The sequence below is a fragment of the Mchenga conophoros genome, linkage group LG15 (assembly GCF_057382185.1).
Source record: "Mchenga conophoros isolate Kocher_MC1m ecotype Shallow Benthic linkage group LG15, M_conophoros_male_GT1.1, whole genome shotgun sequence".
Lineage (NCBI taxonomy): Eukaryota > Metazoa > Chordata > Actinopteri > Cichliformes > Cichlidae > Mchenga > Mchenga conophoros.
The window spans coordinates 6,650,009-6,667,286 of NC_140540.1; positions in this window are offsets into that span (position 1 = coordinate 6,650,009).

Consider the following 17,278-nt stretch of genomic DNA (forward strand, 5'->3'; position numbering starts at 1 on the left):
GTGTGCTTGACCTGAATGTGTCGAAGCACAGCTGACAGAGTAAAGCGATGAAGTACACTTTATAAATAAATGAAAGAAATGCATTCTAAATATAGGCAGAGACAAGCCCCCTTATTCCCATATCTGTTCCAGTGCTGCTTTGGTAAGCCAAAAGTCTCAAGAGGAGCTGTTCTGAAAAGCTGCAGGGGTGCGCACCCCTCTTTACTGCAGCAGAGATCAAAATTTACTAATAGCAGCATTATGGCTTTCAACTTCTAAAACTGGCTTTGACCTTTCCAGCTTCATCCTCACATGTTGTTTTAGCGTCTAAAGTTAGAAAGGGTTTATGACATTTTGCTTTTTTATGTGTCACAATGAAGGGAGCTAAATGCAGTTCGTTTTGGTGGAGGGTTGTTCATCATTCAGGAGGATTTCGGGTACAAAGAAAACCCACAACATGTATATTTTATGTATCTTGGACCAAGAAAGCTTTATAAAAAAGCTCCCAGTGACACGTACATGATGTCTAACTTATGCAAGATTAAAACTAAGAGGAACTACGTTACAGCGGTGTTACTTTGGAGCTTGTTAATGTCATTTCTCAGCTTGTGTGAGTCTGTAAGGCATATGATTGGCTGACATTTACCTATATCGTTACAGAAAATATTTGGCATTTTGCCATGAAGACGCTGTGGTGTTCCAGCTGTAGAAAATGGAGAAAGTCAACTCTTAACACTTCTCTTCTCTAATGTGTTAATTGTCACATTTAATGAATTAGTCTTTTTTTGTTTACCACTGGTCCAGCAAGCGGCCCACTGGGAATCCTCCCAAAGCTTCCACTCTGGCACCGCATCACAATAAATGAAAAATAATATTGTGACTATTTGAAAATGTGGCCCAAGATACTTCATGTACATAAAGAAATGATCAAAGAAGAATATTAGTTAAGACGTTTAAGAAAAATCTATATACCTAAAAATGCTGAACCATATACTTTTTTGATGTTAATGCACCTCAGCACTCAGCACTCGACCTCAGTGTAGGGCTAAGTGCATGTTTTGTTTGGTTTGTTTGTTTTTTACACCTGTGGCAATGGGACTGGCAACACTTGAATTTAAAGATTTGGAGGTGTGGCCCAATACTTTTGTCCATATAGCATATTTATAGCTGCTGTCATTCTGTGTCAGCGTGAATAACTACCAAGGTTACGCTCACCTTTGGTGACGATTGGTGCATTTTTCTGAAAGCAGATGAGCTAAAGAGTAAAATAACCTACTCTATTAGCATGCTCATGATTATTAATCAAAATCCAGCATAATATCTTCAAAATCTGATTTTCTTGGATTGAAAATGATGTTTTTTACTGCTTAGTATTAGTTTTCTATTCACCTTTTCAACCCAAATAAACACGTGTTGGTTGGTACCGGGAGGGAAGGAAGTCGTTTCCTGTGCAAATGCTAAGAACCAAAAATTCAGTCACATGTTGTTGCTTTCAGTAAAACATTTAAACTAAACTGTGCATCAGGACTCAACAATACCTCTGGAGTGAGACAAAGACAAACAGCTGTGTATGGTCCACATCTACACATCAGCTATGCCCGAGAATCAAATTAATTTGACAGTGATATAAGGATATCTAAAAATACTTTGATGCCTCTGCAGCAAAGCTCATTAGAGAGAACACGCACACGCACGCACACACACACACACACACACACACACACACACACACACACACACACACACACACACACTGTGCCAATACCAGGTGAGTCACTAGTGGGCTTTGCATCTGTTTCATATTACTTTCTAAATACAGTCTCTGCCTTTCTAGTTCTCCTCCCATCTGTTTCTTCTCTCTCTTGTGGTTTCCTGTTTCTTACCTCCTCATTTCCCCCACACTCACCCGCCACCTTCACCATCGCTTCTCCTCTCTTCCTACCTGCCTTTCAATTACTCCTTCTCCCTCCCCTGTTCTTGTATTCTCCCATACTCCCTCCACTTCCCGCCTTCTGCCTCTACTGTATGTCTCTGATCCCCTGCTTTCCACCGCTGTCCTCCGTTCTCGCTGTACTCTCTCTCCTTTCCATGGACATGACAGCAGAAACTAGCAGAGAGCTCCAACATAAGCTGTTGACTAAGGGCCTGAGTGTGGTAATATTTCACACACTCTTGAGTGAGTGCTACTCAGACAGGCAGGTGGAGAGAGCCACTAATGAGAAAACCTTTGAGACTATAATGGTACAAATGAGAGAAATAGATAAATCTGCCCGAGTGCCACTATCTCAGTTATTTGTTGCTCTGGATAGTCCCGTCTGCTGTCTCTTATTCCAAACAACAGGATGTGATATCATTACATGACATTTTGAGATAATCACGTCAGGTTTTCCTGCTAAACATAAATGTTTAGGTACAGTGTATTTCTTTTAATGAGGTTTCCCTGAAGTAGCTTGTACTCACATTTCAGTTTTAATCAATCAAACATCAGTACGAATATTAAATGGGTAATGAGGGATACAGCACAATATATTTGATTGGACTCGCTTTTTAAGTGTCTGAAGTCGATGAACAGTAGTGGACACAAGGAGCAGAGAGAAAGAGACTCATGGGAAATTAATGCTTTGTGAAGGTTTGTAATGGACACATCCATGGGTATAGAGTGAGCCAGTGTGGGTGGACTAACAGAGAGGTCACATAACTAACCGTTCTTGTGAGTGTGTGTGTTTTGTTCTTTGTGTGAATGTTTGTGGTCTCCATGAGGGACTGGAATGACTCTTACAAGTCAGCAAACTAAAAGCTTTGCCACGCAATGCTCACCTCTACGTCTACATAAGACATGCAGTGTACTGTTAGTGTACACTGCATGCAAAACACACACACACACACACACACAAACACACACACACACACACACACACACACACACAGGGACGCCCAGCTGTTGCAGGAGGATTTGCAGTCTCTATTCTCATTAATAACCTACAGTGGATGCATGAATGAGCTAATCTGTGTGTAAGCATACATGTCTGTGAATGAGGCTGTTAAAAGTACTTTTACACATGCATTCATGAGCATGTATGAGACCATCCTATACTGACTTACGCTTTTACAAAAATGCACACACATTCATACGTTTATGTGGATGTGAATATGTGTGCAGAGGTCAGTGTGTGCGTGCTTACACTGTGAAACCCCTGTATTTCCTTTCTTTCCAGGCTTGATCTGCCTAATCAACCAATCAAGAGGAAGCAACCCACATCTGTCTTAACGAGGCGATTAAATTAGTGCTACTGAAAGGAACAGCCTCGGGGCTCTCACACCCCCTCCTCCTGATGCTCCTCTTGTTTTCTCCTCTTCCAGCTTTCTCTCTCTCTTTCTCTATCTTAATTGCTATTCCCTCTCTCCAGCATCTTCCCCACTGCAGCCCCCTCGCTGTTTCTCTTATTTCCTTCATTCATCATTTTTGCTTCTTTCTATATTCTTCTATGCACTTCTCTCTTTCTGGCCCCACATTCCCCTCCGTTCTAATGCCAGCTATTGTCCTCGTTTGTCTGTTCTTACTACTCGCCTAATTGTAGTTATCAGTCATGTACCTTGTTACAGAGCTGCTAAATTGGCCACAGGAAATACAAACAGTGCAATTGTGGCTGTGTGTGCATTCAGGGCACACAGCGCTAAGTATACAGTGTGCATTCAGGGCACACAGCGCTAAGTATAGGCCATCTACCTATTAGCTGTGCTAAGCGTCAAACATGTAATCAGTGGATCGAAATAGGGTTTTTGTCTATATTTGTGGCTATAAATATGTTGCAAAGTGAAGTTATTTTAACTTTCCAGAGATTTACTTGCTTTTGGAGTCAGCATCATGTGACCATTCAAGTCACTGCACTTTCTGATACTTAGACATTGCATTCACTCTGCATTCAACCTACTTACTATATTACAGTGTTGGCGAGTTCACACTGTTGTCCAAGAAGTTTCAGCTAAAGTTTAAAAAAAAACTGAAAGTTTAAAAAAGGGAGAATGAAGTAATCAATCGTGTATGAGTTATAGCCTACAGATGAGAAATAGATCAAAGTAGAAAAATGATGTTGGAAGAGCTTGAAGAATTCCTGGTAGAGTTTGCAGAGTTCAATAAAACCCTGGTGAACCAATATAAAAAAATAAAACCTTAAAAAAACACAATCCCTATGATGATGATGGTGTCCTTCCTATGTTTATACTCATCAAACATTTGGTGAGCTTTCATGCTTTGTGTATTGATAATTATATTCATAAACAGCTGTAACCTGCTTTGTACTTTAACGACTTAGCATGATATACAGGACATTTACAGTTTGTGTTTCATGTATTGCTTCATGCTTGCAACTCAGAGCAAACAGCTCTTCCAACACTGAAGCAGATGGAACGCAACAGAAGACCAAGCACGGAATAAAATGCAGTAATGAGACAACAACAAAAAAATGACCATCACAGTCAGATGACTGAAGGTCCATGCTGACTAATGAATCCTGGTTTCTGTTCTCACATGCTGATGGTGGGTTGAGAAATTGGCATAAATAACCACAACCAAAAATCTGCTGTGAGTTGGGTGAACATCGCACACTGTTAACAATCATGGAGTTGTGGAGTTCTCCTGATAGATGCTTTTGAAACAACCTATTATTGACCTTTAGTCCATATTGGTTTTATAGATATTTAAATGGTTTTGTTTAAATAACTACGATTGAAGAATTTCCAAGAAATCTGCTGCTAAATTAATTCCCCTTCAACATGCAAAAAAGCATCTGTAGTGTTTCTGAAGCTCCTGATCTTCCTTCTTCTATACTGGGTGTCTGATCAGGGTGTTTATAATTTCCTCGACTGCCAAGACATGGATAGGAACACGAGCATGCACATAAAAACAGCGTCATGTGACCATTCAAGTTACTGCATTCAACCTACTTACTATATTACAGTATTGGCGAGTTCACACTGTTGTCCAAGAAGTTTCAGCTAAAGTTAAAAAAAAACTGAAAGTTTAAAAAAGGGAGAATGAAGTAATCAATCGTGTATGAGTTATAGCCTACAGATGAGAAATAGATCAAAGTAGAAAAATGATGTTGGAAGAGCTTGAAGAATTCCTGGTAGAGTTTGCAGCTTAAAAAAACACAATCCCTATGATGATGATGGTGTCCTTCCTATGTTTATACTCATCAAACAGATTGAAGAATTTCCAAGAAATCTGCTGCTAAATTAATTCCCCTTCAACATGCAAAAAAGCATCTGTAGTGTTTCTGAAGCTCCTGATCTTCCTTCTTCTATACTGGATGTCTGATCAGGTGTTTATAATTTCCTCGACTGGCAAGTCATGGATAGGAACATGAGCATGCACATACAACAATACAAAATACAAAACAACCAAAGTCAGCACAGCCTCATTTATTTGTTTTCTCTTTTTTTCCAAATGGGCCATGCTTATAAAACAAAAATGGTGTTTTATTCAACTAACAACTGAGAAACTACACTCACCAGGAATGTGTCTATTAAGGTCACAAATCAGATGAGTAATCTGTAGTAAGTTTGACTTTTCTCTCAGGGAAGAATGCAGACCTAAGAAAATCTCACCTTTAAACATAAATATGCATGAATATGCAGTTAATGGGTTGAACTGTGTTCAAAGGGTCACCATAGCAGCTCTGCATGTTCGATTTGCTCTGCAGATTTTTACACCAGGAGGACCTTTTCTGACACAGTCGCCATGGGATTTGTGTCTCCTCCTGGAAACGAAGCAGGGATCTTCCACTTGTTAGAAATGTGCACACTGCTACAATAAAACACTGTTACCCTCTTTTGACCAAAGTTAGAAAGTAAGAGGTGGGTGAGCTCATATGGTGTCGTTTCTTTCCTCAAAAGATCACAGAGAAATGTAATATTTTGTGATTAGAGCGTGACAATCTTGTTTCTATTATGTGTGGAAATATGAATAATGCATATGTGATATGATTTAGGATAGCTGGAGGACCAAAACTACGTTTGTCTTTGTACAAACAGAAATTGGATACAAATTGTCTCAATTTGTCGGAGATAGAGACAGAGGAGAGATCAGTATTGTTTCCAGTTGTCTGGGATAATTGCTTCACTTGGGACAATGATGCTGCAGATACTGTGCGTGCACACACACACACACACACACACACACACACACACACACATATTACCATTACGACAATTGGCTCTAACAGTTAACAGAAATGTCCACTGTTGTTGAAAGCAACAATTGGCTTTGTAAGATATGCCTCATATACACAGGCACGGTGCACGCTGCATGTACGCCGGTGTGTTCTCTGTAGTCATTTAGTTGCCACAGTTACCACTTATCTACAGGACAAAATTACTAAAAATCACACACAATGGCATGTTAAGTGTTTACAGTGAGAGGTGGAATCCGTGATAACCGACAAAACAACAACAGAACCATGAGAGGGCAATAATACTAGAGGCAGATGTGACATTAAAACCAAAATACAAAACACATGTTTAACATGGAGACAAATGCAATGGGGAAAATGTTACATAACGGTTTGTGCACGATATAGCAGTAAATGCAATCTTTCAAATGCATCCTTGCCTCACGGTTATGAGTATGTTTTTTTTGTCAAATGCCGCTGTCGTGACAGAGATATGTACAAAAGGTCCTGGAGCTTCAGGGTCTTGACACACTGTTTGCAGCAGTATTGGACCCCAAGAGATAACAGTGTGTTTATAAGAGGCCAAAAAGTCTCTATAACCAAGTCTACATGGAAGGAACATGGCTTGGGTTACAAGATGTACTTTTCACTTCACCAACCCTTCTCTTATTGTCACAAATCCTCTACTGTCTTCAATCTCAGTCTGCGACTGGGGAGAGTGCCCGCCCTATGGAAGACATCCTACATCGTCCCGGTCCCCAAAAGGAACCAGCCCAATGAGCTGAATGACTTCCGACCGGTGGCACTGACGTCACATCTTATGAAGACTCTAGAGCGGCTCTTCCTCAACCTCCTCCGACCACAGGTACAACATGCCCAGGACCCACTACAGTTTGCATACAAGGCGGATGTCGGAGTGGAGGATGCCATCCTGTACCTCCTACACAGAGCCCACTCACACCTGGGTGGGGGAAAAGGCACGGTCAGGATCCTGTTTCTTGACTTTTCCAGTGCCTTTAATACCATCCGGCCCTGTATGCTTCAGGAAAAACTGAACAGGATAGAGGTGGACCCCTGCCTGGTGGCTTGGATCTCCGACTACCTCACCGACAGACCACAGTACGTCAGGCTGAAGGACATCACGTCTGACACAGTGGTCAGCAGCACAGGAGCACCACAGGGAACTGTGCTGTGCCCTCTTCTCTTCACCCTGTACACCTCTGACTTCTGCTACAACTCTGAATTATGCCACATTCAGAAGTTTGCAGACAACACAGCCATCATGGGGTGTATCTGGGATGATCAGGAAGAGGAGTACAGAAGTCTGGTGAGGAACTTTGTCGCATGGAGTCACACAAACCACCTGCAACTCAACACCTCAAAGACTAAGGAACTGGTTCGGGAGGTCCAGAGAAGGTCCACTGCCGGTTCAGATAGAGGGGGAGGAGGTGGAGGTGGTCAACAAGTACAAGTACCTCGGGCTGTGGGTGGACAATAAACTGGACTGGTCATGCAACACAGAGCACCTGTATAAAAAAGCCCAAAGCCGACTGTACTTCCTCAGGAGGCTGAGGTCTTTTAACATCTGCAGGAAGCTCCTGAGGATGTTTTACCAGTCAGTGGTTGCTGGAGTACTTTTCTATGCTGTGGTGTGCTGGGGGAGCAGCACAGCAAAGAAGGACTCATCCAGGCTGGAGAAACTGATCAGGAAGGCTGGCTCTGTGGTCGGCATGAAGCTGGACACTCTGGTGACAGTGGCAGAGAAAAGGACACTAAAAAAGCTGCTGGACATTATGAACAATGCCAGGCATCCTCTGCACACGGCCATTAACAACCAGAAGAGTCTGTTCAGTGACAGGTTGCTTCTCTCCAAGACAAGAACTAACAGACTTAAAAACTCCTTTGTCCCACACGCCATCAAACTGTTTAACTCCTCTCTGGAGGGGAGAGGGAGGGGAAACAGGAGGACAAAGGAGGGGGGAACAACTAAGCTGTAGTGCCTCTTCACCTCACTGTGCAATACCTTTTGTGCAATACTTTTGTTAATAGTCAATGGTGCAATTGACTCCATACTTGAAATGTGCAATTCACTTGTATTTTTATTTTTATTCCTATTTATTCTATTTATCCCCTTCGTATATTTTATTTATATATGTCTCTGTATTTATATATGTGTGTGTGTGTGTGTGTGTGTGTGTGTGTGTGTGTGTGTGTGTGTGTGTGTGTGTGTGTGTGTGTGTGTGTGTGTATATATATAATATTCTGTAACTGTAACTTCTGTTGGTGCTGTGCTTTTGGAAACCGAATTTCCCAGAGGAACCCACCCGAGGGATTAATAAAGTTTGATCTTATCTTATCTTACTGACACCAAAGGACACCTTGTGTATACTTTGGGACACCAGCGCTGTTGATTGCATGAAAACAGGATGATCTATTAGACTGGAAAAACTCTTAAAGAAAAAGCCTTTGCACAAAGTCACAAAGAGGATCAATCAAAGCGCATATAGTCCAGTGAAAAACTATTTACCCCCTTCCTGTTTACGTTTAGTCTTTTTGTATTTTTGTCCCAGTTAAATCTTTCATATCATTAACAAACTCTAATATTAGACAAAGATAACATAAATATATACAAAATGCAGTTTTTAAATGATGGTTTCATTTATTCGGGAAAAAAAGGCTATGCAAACCATCCTGACACTGCGTGAAAAAGTATTTGCCCGCACTGTTAAATCATGAATTGACTGTGATTAACCACATTATTGGAAAGTTGAGTTCAACTTCAGTAGCCACATGGTGGCCTGATTACTGCCAGATCTGTTGAATCAAGAAATCACGTAAATAGAACATGTCTCAAAGTGAAGCAGCTAAAAGATCTGAAAAAGCAAGACATTATGCCACAATCTCAAGAAACACCCGAGAAACAAAATCACTGACATCTGTCGCTCTAGAAAGGGTTAAAGGGCCAATTTTAAGGTTTGCCGACTTCAGCGAACCTCAGTTAAAGCCATTATCCACAAATTGGAGCAGCGGTAAAGCTTCTCTGGAGTGGCCACTCTACCCAAATTACTCCAAGAGCACATCAACGACTAATCCAGGAGGTCACAGAAGAACCCAGAACAACAACTAAATAACTGCAGGCCTCACTTGCCTCAGTTAAGGTCATAATTTAACAATAAGAAGGAAAAAATGTCTTCTATGTTAGAGAACAAGGAGAAAACCACTGCTGACCAAAAACAACACATAAGGCTCGTCTCACATTTACCAAAAAAACATCTTGATGATCCCCAAGACTTTTGGGAAAATATTCTGTGGTCTGATGAGACAAAAGCTGAACTTTTTGGAAGGTTTGAGTCCCGTTATGTCTGGTATAAAACTAATACACACCCTTTGATAAAGATAATCTCATACCAACAGTCATGGTGGTGATAGTGTGATGGCCTGGGGCTGATTTACTACTTCAGGATTTGGACAACTTGGCATAATTGATGGAGGAGAATTAGGAGCAGAGATCAGAAGTAACGCGTTACTGTAAACCGATTACTTTTTCAAGTAACGAGTAAAGTAAAGGATTACTACTGAAAAAAAATAGTGCTTACGGGAAAGTACCAGTAATGTAATTACTGGTACTTTCCCGTAAGCACCAGAACTGAAGAAGCTTCTCGGATGAGAGGTGAAACGTCTTCAAGAAACTCAAAGAAGTCCAGACGCTTTTCTTTCCAAGCTCCTTAGACTACGATGACCTGGATGACTGAGAACCTTCACAGACATATCTGTAGTGCATTTTCCTTGATAAATTATTAATATAGAATTCAGATAGATTTAGCGATCTCTCCACACAACACTGTTGAGAAATGTTGATAATTATGTCACAGCTTATGTGGGTATGACTGTCTTAATCGACAATAAAGTAGATAAAGTGCATTTACCTGCAAAGTAAAAAACAAAAACACGCAAAAAAAAAAGAACAGTTGGAAAGACGTAAAAGGTCAATATAAAAAGAAAAAGTACTTCACTCCTCGTGTGTGATGCATACAAACATGCTAACATCAACCTTTTTCCCCTTTCTTGTCTGCATGTCTCTCTCTGATAAACACACACGATTCCACTTTGAGTTATGAATTATACACACGTCAACCTACAAAGAACTTAAAAGCTGCGCTCTGTGTGTGTGTGTGTGTGTGTGTGTGTGTGTGCGTGTGTGTGTGTGTGTGTGTGTGTGTGTGTGTGTGTGTGTGTGTGTGTTTGGCAGAGAGGAATAAAAAGAGAAACTGACATATACACACGCAGCAGGATCAAGCCTTTGATTCTGGGTGTAAGCCTCCTGTCAGCTCAGCCAATCCAGGTTAAGTTCATCCAAGGACAACATCCAAGTTCAAATCACATCATGTCTTAAAATACAACAGCAGGAATAAAAGCACGTGCAGGGTTTTGGCGAGGAAAATTGCTCTAACTGGCAGGATCAACAGCCCAGGTGTACCATTTTCAATCAGCATACTGCCACACCACCCTTTGTCTCAAATTATAACAAAAATTTGCCAAGGTTCCATACAGATGTGAAGACATTCAGATAGATACACAGATGCTAATAGTACTCTGAGGTAGAAAGGGGCTGTTAAATCTACAGACTGTGGATCAGTTTAAAAAAACTGTTCACACATGTGTACATAAGACATTCTTAAAACTGCTGCTTGTCAGTGAGACAAAATAGGACCAAAAATGAATGATTTTTGTTACGTTAGTATTACATATTTGTTCCAGCCAGCACAACTTTGAAACACATGTATATTCACTGGTTGGTATAGTAATCAGACGTATGTTCTGTCTCTGCAATATGCTCCTCTGACTGGACTTGAAATGTAGAAAATGTATTCACCTCCTGAATATTTAAATATACTGGGGGGAGGGGGGGGGGGGGGGGGGTTCGTAACCAAACTGAGAGTGAAAACAAAATATTCTGTGTTTGCGCAGAGAAAAGTGCACATTAATCGTTAGATTAAATGTCATTTGTGTTAAAAATGTTATTTCTATTCATTTACTTGCTTATTAATTTAAAAAAAATAGTTATGACACTTATATTAAAATATTTCACAAAGACATAAATCCAAATTTTCTTTTTTTTAATGAACTCAACTCTATAATCCTCCCTTAAGCTGACTCATTATTCGATCTTGTTCTGCTTCTTTTCCTGCCTCTGCTGGCTTTTCATTAAAAGCAATAACAGGAAAATGAGTGAACATGCAATGCACACGATCACGAAGGATAACTTGATTTGTACATAAGACAGCCGTGAGCAAAATGATCACAATAAAATTACATGTGAGGATAGAGAAAGCACTTTGCACAAATAGAGTGAGGTTACAACAACACACTATTATTAATAACCACTATAAAGAAACGTAGTGATAGCAGCAAGCTGAGGCAATGACGATAACAATTTAAAAAGTACTACCCTGAATGTTACTGTGGAAACAAGGTAACGGACAAATGACATTGCTGTTATACTTCTTTGAAATCTGCTGCACAGTTGATGCAGCGTATTATGAAATATCTGAGACAAGTCTGAACAATTTCAATAATTAGCAGGCATTTCCACACAGACTCTTGTGCTCATTGTCTAATGACTTAGACACCACTCAGAACCAAGCAGACACCAGCAGACCCTTGTGGATTCACGGACACGCAAAGTATAATCGCAACTGAAATCCAGTTTCTTTGAACTGTTTTCCAGGGTGGAATGATTGCGTCCTATCTTCCTCCCCTCACCTCAACCCATTGTGGCAGATGGCGGCCCTTCCCTGAGTGTGCTTCTGCCAGACGTTTTTTCCTTGTAAAAGGGGGGTTTTAGTTCCCGCTGTCACCAAAAGAGGGCATATGATTGTTGGGGTTTTTTCTGTGGGGTCTTTACCTGTTCGGGCATCTGACAAGGATGCCCCCTGGGCGCCTCCTGGGTGAGGTGTTCCAGGCATGTCCCACCGGGAGGAGGCCCCGGGGCAGACCCAGGACACGCTGGAGAGATTATATCTCTCGGCTGGCCTGGGAACGTCTTGGTGTTCCCCCGGATAAGCTGGAGGAGGTGGCTGGGGAGAGGGAGGTCTGGGCCTCTTTGCTTAGGCTGCTGCCCCCACGACCCGGCCTCGGATAAAGCGGATGAAGATGGATGGATGGATGGATGGATGGATGATCTTTACCTTACAATATAAAGCACCTCGAGGCAACTCTTGTTGTGATTGGACATTATATAAATAAAACTGAACTGAATTGAGTTAATTAGTATAGCAAACATCTTTAGTGAATAAAAACAAGGATTAGATGCACAAATTTGAATTTGATCATTTATCATGGATTTTCTCTAATGTACACAGGGTCAAAAGTATACACTTTCTTTCCAGAAAGTGTCATCATTTTCCATGTATATAATCTGTAAAATCTGAGCTTCTGCACTGACTCATTGAAATGGTGATAAAAACCAACATAGTTGTACATTTGTACCCAGCCAGGCAATGTTCATACAGAAAACTAACACGTAATGTGGGATGCGTTATATTTTTTGATTAATTGACCTAAATCTGCTTTTGATGAGCATCGCAAAGGTGAGAATAGCGAGTAGAAACCAACCATAAGCATGCTCAGTACAGCAAACTTTAAAACTTAAAATCTCTTGTTAAAAAATGTCTGTTGATCATTTTGTTCTTTTTCTCCATATTTTTACTCACCAACAGCAAAAAAAAAAAGAAGACAGCGTATTTAAAATACATTAACTGAAGGTAAATTATTTGAAGTATGAAGTATGTTCACCATTACAATCCAATTTCATTAAACATATGGCTCAATTTGAAAATCCAAGATGAAGCATATGTGATTCCGTCATTAGGGCTACATTTCACATCAACCAAAGTAAAAAAATAAAAATAAAAATAAAAATTCCTAAAACATGTCCCAATAACGAGAGAACTCAATTTATGGCTGAGCTTAAGCTATAATGGTAAATGATTTTTTTAAACGTTTAAATGAAAACAAATGGTGACGTCATGATTTTGTGAAATACATGAAATACATATTTTAAAAAGTATGTTTTTTGAACGTTCTTTGGTCTATTCATAAGGGGCTTGGAGGTTTTCTGTCTAACTGCTTTTAAAATAAGACATCTGAGCCCAGCAATAGATTTTCTGTGGGCTGATATCATCATGCTGGATATTTCTTCAACAAAAAAAAATCAACATTACAGTGACGTTCAACACCTTTATCTGACACTTCCCTCTCAAGAAATACAACATTATTCACTGCAGTTGAGCTAATATTTTTTAAAGAATCATGACACAAAGATAACAGGTAACAGAGTCGCTAGGCGGAAAAAAAGAAACCTTTATTTAAGATAAACACATTTTATTTCCTCTTCGTGCTCAGAATCAAGATCTGGTGCCGCTTCTCAGTAAAGGATAACCTCATCTCCCTAAAACATAAAACACTTTGTTTAATAGTGTACAGAGCACTACGGGTGAATGTAACGATTTAAATGAGCGCTCTGTGGTTTTCAAGCATTTTTTTGTGGATCAAATTACGCAAATATCAGCAGGAACCCATCCTTTCAAAGCATCTGACTTATATCAAAATCGCTGTTTCATTGATACAAGTATTGCTTAAGGTAATACAGATGATGTTGAAAGCTAATGCTCCTTAATGAGGTAGGAAAGTCTAGTATGAATGGATTTATCTATTCAGTAGAATCTCTACGGTGCCTAGACAATATAATGGTGTTTATATCAGCTCCATCAATCATTTCTAAACGTATCATGTGAATCACACGCTTTTATTTAATACTATGCAAGTGTGCTTTTGGATAGTTTACCATATACTTTTTGTATAATGATAATACTACAAATTATGATGATGATAATAATAATAATAGTTAATGTTTTTAATTAAAAACAATGTATGTATAATCAATGACAATAGGCCTAAACCCTGAAACGCACTGGCAACCCTGTTACCCAACTTTTACAGGGTTGCCAGGTAACAGATATTTTAGACCATTGTGTTAACTGCTAGGTACTAACATGTCATCTCATGACCTTAATCAACTTGTGTTTAAAAAACGTTTACTTTTTAGTAAAAGTAAAGGTTTGTGCAGACAAAGACAAATTATTGAAGGGAAGAAGAAACTTGATACATACTGCATTTAAAAATCTCCCCACCAAAACGAGGGAAATCATTTTGCGTTGGTTTCGCAGCTTTGGGCAAACTGTTGCTGAATTATAGTGTTTCATAGGGGTCAGATTTCTCAGACACAGATAAAGGGAATAACTGAATTCATATTATTGACCCAAACAATTAATGGTGAAATTTTAACATACAAAAACATGCATCTTAGTGATCCACATATGATCCATTTTCACCAGACTGAAATTTGTAACAAGACAAGGAGTTTATAGCCATGCTGGATGCTGTGTGAGGCTGTGCTAAACAATAGTAGATGACATATATTCACTGCTGTAATGTTTTCAGTAGCTTAGATTAGAGAGTTAATATGCTAACATGCTAAACTCAGATGAGACTCATAACAGATTCTCCATTCTCATATCTGTCGCTCTACCTTGTTACTTATACATCATCTTGGCCTTTCATCTTCACAGATGATCACAACGTTCAAAGAAGAGCTTCCTTGTTTTTGCTGCTCTCCTTTTCACCCGCTTCATCTTCCCACTCCGTCTGCTTCTCTGGTCTCTGCATTTAAGCGTCCTTCCTTCTCTCTCATCTCCTTTATTCCTAAAAATCCTCTAGCACCCCTCTGTAAATCCTCTCCCAAATTAGTAATAACTGAAACAGAGGATTAGAGACACTGTGATCCTCTGTTTAATCCTCAATTTATTCTTAAAGGGGTACCTTCATTAGGGGGATGTTTCCAAAGCTTTCCATTTCAAAGGTTAAACGTAAGAAATCCGTTTTCAAAAAAAAAGAGGGGAAAAAATGAAGGACAACTGAGGTGCGTGTGTGTTTTTGAACTTGCACAATATGGTTTAAATTCAACCACAGTGGTTCACCGGATGCTTCATCATTTAAGTGTTTGCAGTTACAGCTACACAAAGCCACATTTCACGCACGTTTCCAAAGAGAAATCAGAGACAGCTACTTGGAAAACCACCTGGTTTATACTGACTTAACGATACCAAGGGGATGTAAGCAATGAGAGGAGTAATGACGCGGTTGTACGCTTTCAAAGAAGCCGCGATTCATTAAAATAATGCGTGCGTGGAAAGTTGTTGATATTTCACTCGTTGGCCTCATCGTCTCAGCACGTCGTGGACCTCAGCAGAGAAACATATGTCTTACCATAGTATCAACAAACATGATTTCATCCTATGATTAAAAGACATCATTACTAAAACAATAACAACATAACTCATCTGTTTAACATCCAAATAAGTTCAAACAGGAACATCTGTTAACATCTGTTTATGGCCCTTACATGTGCAAAGTTTCATGATACTTAATGTACAATAGTAGACTCCCATAATGTTTTAATGTTTTGTATTTATTCATTTATTTTTGGTGAAATATAGCAACTCAAACATGAAATGACAAGGAGGAAGAAAGGAAACAAAGATGTCCCACTGTAGATAGGAGTCTTTCCTGACTTGGATCTATTATAATAATCAATAAAGGGTTCCCATCTTGCATAAAATGAATCAATTTTATTTCTTCTTGATGAGAATTTGATCTTTTCTGTAAGTGGTTTATTCACTCGATGAGCTGGTGGTTTCTTTTGTTTCCAGTTCAACAAAATGAGTCATCGCGCCAGCATTAACACAAATCAGACCAACATGTACTGATTGTTTGACAATTTTTGTGTGGCTGCTTTTACCCCAAATAGGGCCAGGACCAGGTCCAAAATAATCTGCTTCTAAAGAACCTCAGAAAAGGTCTCAAATGTTGAATTAGTATGAATTAGTCCAAAAGCTTGAAATGTTTGGGTAGTTCCAGAATGTATGAGCTACAGAGACTCATGTTTGTCCACACATGTCTTTTGCACTTTTCTTTAAACTTCTTCTTGTTTTTTATCTTCTTCCTTTATAAGATCATTACAGCAGATCATCTGCTTTCATTTCACCTTTTTCTTATCTTCTTCTGTCACACCAATCCTCTTCATGTCCTCCTTCATTAAATCTATAAACCCCCTTTGTAGTCTTCCTTTTTTCCTTCTGTCGGCAGCTCCATCTTCAACATCATTTTCCCAAATTATCCACCATCTCTTTCTTGTACACATCCAAACCATCTCTACCTTGCCTCTCTCACTTTGTCTCCAAATCACTGAACCTGACTGTCTCTCTGATGTCCTCATTTCCAATCCAGTTCATTCTGGTCACTCCCAATAAAAATCTCACATCATAGCAAGTCTCTGTACTGTCTTATAAACCTTCCCTTTCACTTTTGCTGTTTTCTCTTTCATTCATAGACCTCCCCAGGTACTCATCTCCACCCTATCAACCCTCCCTCCACTCATTTCTTAACCTCTCTTGTGCACTTTCTGTTGCTTTGATCTCTGGATAATCCCAGATATTTAAACTCATCAACCATTATTACATGTTCTCCTTGCAACTTCAACTTTTCACCTATCTCTCTCTCTCATTCACACACATCTTTTCTCTCTTACTTAAACAGACTTTCATTCACTTTCTCTCCAGTGCATACCTCCAACTCTCCAGGCTGTCTTCCACCTGCTCCCTAACTCACCACAGTGTCATCTGCAAACATCATAGTGCATGGAAGATTCCTGCCTGACGTTATCTATCAACCTACCCATCTCCACTGCATATAAGTTATATTTTAGCAGCTAAAACATGCATGACACTACAGACAGACCTTTTGTCTATTATTATCTAAACCTGCCCCTGAAATAGTTTAGGTGAGGATGGATCCTGATGATTTTAGTAATCTCTCTTTTTGCCTCTTTCTGTCAGCTGCTAACATTTTTGGTTTTTAATTAAATGTGCTGACAACTATTGAGCTTCTGCTCAGATTGCTACATCCCACAACTCGAACCCAGATAAACAGTAGAAAATGGATGGATGGATGGATGGAAGTTATATGTTCAGGAGTGATTCAAATGGCTCCATCCTGTTTATGCCAGCTTT